Consider the following 5,884-nt stretch of genomic DNA (forward strand, 5'->3'; position numbering starts at 1 on the left):
CATAATGCCAAAGAAGTGACATGAAAGGGGTTAAGGTGTAATGCTTTTATCTTTACAGTAATAAAATGCTAAATAAAAATTAAATGGACTTAATTAATGTGGGCAATCCCACAGGGAAAAGGCAAAAGGACTTCAAATCAATCAGTAGCACTACTGTATACAATTAAGAAAATCCCATTAGGGAGAGGCCCTGCTTCTCCCTGACTCTGTTCCATGTGAGATATACCAGTGCAGAACCCACAGAGCTGGTAGTAGTTGGCATTATGTACTCTAGAGTCCACTGCAATAAGAAGGGGGCAAAATCCTAGAAGGCAGATAAACTGGCTGTGGTCAGGCACCTACAGACAGCAGTGTCGTATATGGACGTTGACAACATACTCAGCATTAGTCCTCTGCCTGGAAATAGCAAAAGGCTCAAAAGGGTGAAAGGTGAAGGCAATGAGGCATCACACTGCGTGGTTGATGGGGCGGCCCAGTACACCTGCCTGGATCTCAAACTTGAGCAGGCCAGAGTCCTGGACATAGAACCTGATGGGGTGATCTCCACAAGTCTTGGGTCACTCCGTGAGTGACACCCACTTGTCATCGTAGCTGAAGAGAGACAAATCCAGGTAGGTGCTGCCACTGTAGGACTGTGCACTGATGGGGCACTGACCCAGCAGCCAGTGCACAGCCTCCGTGTACCCTCCATACTTGGCATTTATAATTGTGTCTTTGAACAAGGCACTGGATCTGCCTTGCAAAATTGTTGCTGGAAGCTGAGCAGGGAAATTGGACTTCACTGTGCAAGGTAGCATTATGGAAGAGATCACAGAAGTTCTCAAAGAGTTACAAAAGCTCATCCGATGTATTCTCAAACATGGCAATCACCTCAATTGTCACCATATTGTACACTACAAAGAACGATGCCTGAGATGGATCAGTGACTTGCAGTGTCACTACATCCTCACTGATACACTTGATAAACAGATGGTTTTCATCCAGAAGCTGCATTTTCCACATACACAGCTGACACAGCTGGCCAAAGTACTGGAAGAAGTGCCTCTTGGCCATTGCAATACCATTCTGCTCTCCCTGGCGCCACAGGTATAACAGTAGCCTGAGTTTCAGGGAGTTGATGAAAGGATCTGTAAAGGGATTGGCCATGCCTGACTGTCCTGCTGTACTTCAGGGAAAACAGCTGACACAGTGAGCAGGTCATCTTCATAGCGGAAGCAGCCAATGGTTCGCACATCGATGAATGTGTCTTCAGGAGTCACCTGGAAGCCATGGATGGTCTGCTGCTGCACAGACAAGATGGCCAGGATGTTTTTATACAAGTACAGCCCTTGGTTGTGTGACAGGACCACTTTATCACACATGCAGCCCTGGTACTCATAAAGTTCAAGAGATGTCTGGTCAGAAGAAAAAGCAATGAAGTAGCGTCCATAGGGTGAGAATTTACGCAAGAAACAAGGAGGTTTTTCATTGTTGACAACTGTAAAGTTAGGGAAGACATTCTGGTGGAACACTCAAATCTGGTGCTCAATGGGTACCTGCCTTGCCTGAACTGATTCACCACGTTTCCAAACGGTGAATGACATTTTGATTTTGTATCTTTGAGGTTTAATAGTGGAAACATGATGATCCATTATCACATCTCTGTCGGGTCCTGGTTCAAGTCAGCTTGGTGTGTACCTCCCCCGGCCCTGCCCCCACCATGCCTCAGCCCGGGCTCCCCCTAACTTGTTCTTTTTTTTTTTTTTTTATTATAAACAAATGGGATACATGTTGTTTCTCTGTTTGTACATAGAGTAAAGGTTTTTTACTCTAATTAAAAAACATTTGTGTAATCATAAATTTACATAGGGTAATGTTGGTTGATTCATTCTGTTATTTTTCCTTCCCCCCACCCCTTCCATCCCTCTTTTCCCTCTATACAGTCCTTCCTACCCCCATTCTTGCCCCCCTCCCTAACCCTCACTCTAACCCTAAAACTAACCCCTCCCACGCCCCATTATGTATCATCACCCACTTATCAGCGAGATCATTCTTCCTTTGTTTTTTTGAGATTGGCTTATCTCACTTAGCATGATATTCTCCAGTTTCATCCATTTGCCTGCAAATGCCATAATTTTATCATTCTTATGGCTGAGTAATATTCCATTGTATATATATGCCACAGTTTCTTTATCCATTCATCAACTGAAGGGCATCTAGGTTGGTTCCACAATCTGGCTATGGTGAATTGACGGGTGTTTTGGTCACAGTGATGAAAAAGTTGACTGAAAACATCTATGTAAAGTGCAGGGCTAGCAATTTTCAGGGACCTTCCAGACACCTCTGCTCCCCACCTACTACATCAGGCAATTTTTACAAACCAATCAACCTTACTAGGCCAAAGGGTGGCAGTGCAAGGATTCAGGTCACACACACAGCCTCTTGAGCCCGTTTGAAACCTTAATTTTCTAATACCTGCAGTTACCCAATAGAAGTAGTTCTAACAAAAGCTCAGAGGTGCCCAAAACATCACCAAGTGGGAATAATAATAATGTTGGCTTCTGATACACATCCAGTGTTTCTGCCATTCATAATAATATCTTATTTTCTTACCAGGCCTCATAGCTTATAAGCCCTTTTATTTAAATCATATCATCTAATACTCTTGAGAGCCTTCTGAGGGAGGTGTGAGCTTAATTCCCATGTGTCAACAAGAAACTGAGGCTCAGGGAAGTTATGGGGTTTCCCCAAGATCTCACAGTCACGAAATCTGGAAGGCAAGCCCTGATATCTACCTCACCCCTTCTGGACATTCCAGCTCTTTAGTCCTGGACTTCTGTAATATGCTCCATTGTAAACCAGTAAGGGAGGAGCTTTCTGGAAACAGGCATGTATACAAAGCCAAGACCAAAGATACTTTACCTTCCTTATGGCTCCTTGGGAGAGTGTGGTGAGCTGTATAAATTGGGACAGCAATGTGCTCTTTGAAGGACTCCCAGGGATCCCACTACCTGAATGTCCTTCTGAGCAATCTTCTGCCCCAGACTTCTACCATGTTCTACTCATCTGTGTCCATGTGGCATCTCAACAAGGCAAAGAGTCATTTTGATGTTTCCTTAACATAATGAAACAGTGGTTTCTCCAGCCTTCGGCTTTTGTTGTTTGTTGTTTTTTGGTTTTACAGTATTGGGGATCGAACCAAGGGTTTCCTTCATGCTAGGTAAGCACTCTACCACTGAGCTACATCCCTCACCTTTCTCCAGCATGCAAAACACCTCATGTTGCCTCTACTTGTCCCCTGGCATTTAACAAATAAGACCGCCCTTTACTTCCATTCCCCACATTCCTTTATAGTCCTTTGTGACATCCTGGCTTCTGAGTCCATTTGGGACAATGAAATAGACCCCACTGCTCTGCCACCAGGTTCTTTCTGCTCAAGAGTTAGAGTCTTCCCCTTCTCCTATGTGCATTGTCTACACCAGAATTCCCTTTACCATCTTCACAGTCAAGACCTCTGCTCTGTACTTGCTCACTCTTTCATTTGTTGACTTATTTATTACTTATTTAAGAATAGAATTGCTACTTACCTGCAATTTCTCTTCCCACCTCAATGAGTTGGCATGAGCCAAAATATTTACATGCTCAGTGTGGAAATCAATTGACAAGGAAACTCACCTGTGCCTCACTATTGAAACGACAGCCCACACATTAAAAAAAAATTTTTTTTTTAGTATTGGGGATTGAACCCAGGGGTACTCAACTACTGAGCTGAGTCCTTTTTATTTTTTATTTGAAACAGGATCTCACCAAGTTGCCCAGGCTGGCCTTAAACTTGAAGTCCTCCTGCCTCAGCCTCCAGTCTCTGGGTTTACAGATATGACTAACATGCCTGTCTTTATTTTTTATTTTTTTGTATTTATTTATTGAGGTACTGGGGATTGAACTAGGGGTACTCTACCACTGAGCTACATCCCCAGCCTTTTTTATTTTGAGACTGGGTCTCAATAAATTTCTAAGGCTGGTTTCAAACTTGTGACTTCCTGCCTTAGCCTCCCAAGTCCCTGAAATTCTAGGCCTGTGTCACCATGCCTAGCTTCCCTGCATTATTTTAAATAGGAGAAAGCTAAAGCTGAGAGAAGTTAAGTGGCTTGAAAGCCAACACAACTAGCTGATAGCAGAACTGAAACTACAACTCAGGCTTCTGGGACCTGTCATCACTTCACTAACTACTGGCCGTGCGGAACTCTGCAGAGTTATGCCCATGGCAGAGGACTGGCCCAACACTGTTCTTCCATCACACAGCTAACTGGTCTGATTTCCTTTACAACGTGTTCTCTGTATGGCAAAGCAGTCTCTGGTGCCCTCAAGGGGCAGAACTGAATAGTGACAAACTCATACAAGGTTAGCTCCAGAAGCAGCCTGAGAAATGATCCTTCCTCTGATCCACCCCCAGTGCAATTTCACAGAATGCTTTGCACTCACCTTTTTACTTTAAAGATCATGAAACATACTTAAGTATATCAAAATATATTTGGAACACAAACTGCCTCTAATGCTTTCAAAATATGTAAACCAGATCAAACCCTGGAACACTGTGAGAACCAGAGAGCCCACTAGGCCAGACCAAGTGCCTATTCCTGCAAAGAGCCTCTTCAGAACCTGAACTAAGTATGTAAACATGAGGAGAGAATGGGGGTGACCTGAGGGCTCGATAACAGGGCACTTGTGTCCTCCCTCTTAGCCATAGTAGAGCCACAATGCTGTCCTCTCATCAAAGGATGGAGAAGACTAGTATTTGGAGCACAGGGCCCTGGGTGAACAGTGAGGACTGATAATCCAACGGGGAAACAGGCAAGAATGTCTCCCTGGTGGTGGTCAGAAACCATGGCCTCCCTAGAACAGAGAAGGCAAGTGGGAGGATGCTACAAGGGTATGGAAAGGAAGGAAGAAAGGGAATCAGCAAAGGGTGATCTGAATGGGAAGAACCACTATGGAGGAGTCAAGAAGGACTGGAAATTCCCAGAGCAGGTGAGGAGGTGAGGTCCAAGCAGTGGGATTCGTGGGCTGCCTGCACCTGGGACAGGAGAGACATCTGGAAACTGTGGCCTTTTCTCTACTAACAATTGACATTCTATATGTGAGAAAAATTAATTATTCTGTTATACATTTCTGTAACCCTGTTTGGACATTGGTATTTTGTTTTATATCTGACACTCAAACTATAAAATCTGACAAACATTTATCAAGTGCTTATCTTTAGCCGGCACTATGTTGTCACAAGAGAATTAAGGGATTCTGTCTCACTTGTCTCTAAATACCCTGTACTGCAGCACAGTGGAACTTGATTACTATTAGACTGAAGTATTGTATTTTGGGGCAGGACATACAGAGATCCTAATTTCATTTGTGAAGTATTGAATTCTAGGCTCTTGGGTTTCTAGTTCTATGTGTTGTTCTTATATATGTGGACCATGGGGGCTGGCCTCTCTTTACACTCTTTGGTCCTTTTTTCATTTTTGTCCTCACTCTAAGGAAGATAGTTGTGTTAGTCAGGACAATTAACTCTAGCTGCTGTAACAAATAACCCCAAATCTCACTAATTTAGCACAATGAAAGTTTCTCACTCACACAAATTTGCAGGGATGCTCCTGGTCAAGAAGCTCTCTTCTAAAGTGAAGACAACTGAGGACCCAAATCCTTCTATGTTGTGTCTTCGCCCTTCCCTAGGGCCTCCTTGTTATCTCCACTGGATCTTCTAAATTCACCCAGATGACAGAGAGAGATGGAAGGCCACGTACCTGGAACTTACCCACCTTGGCCCAAAGATGACACACCTCACCTCTGCTTAAGATTTTTTGACAAGGACCAGTCACATGGTCCCTCTCACATGCACCAGAACCTGAGG

The 5,884-nt window shown here is 43.9% G+C and overlaps 1 pseudogene; it reads right to left on the reverse strand.

The window, feature by feature from the left end:
* Positions 1 to 338: 338 nt before the first annotated feature.
* On the reverse strand, positions 339 to 1,361 carry LOC124985339 (DET1 homolog; annotated as a pseudogene).
* Positions 1,362 to 5,884: the final 4,523 nt, after the last annotated feature.

This window comes from Sciurus carolinensis, chromosome 1 (assembly GCF_902686445.1).
Source record: "Sciurus carolinensis chromosome 1, mSciCar1.2, whole genome shotgun sequence".
Lineage (NCBI taxonomy): Eukaryota > Metazoa > Chordata > Mammalia > Rodentia > Sciuridae > Sciurus > Sciurus carolinensis.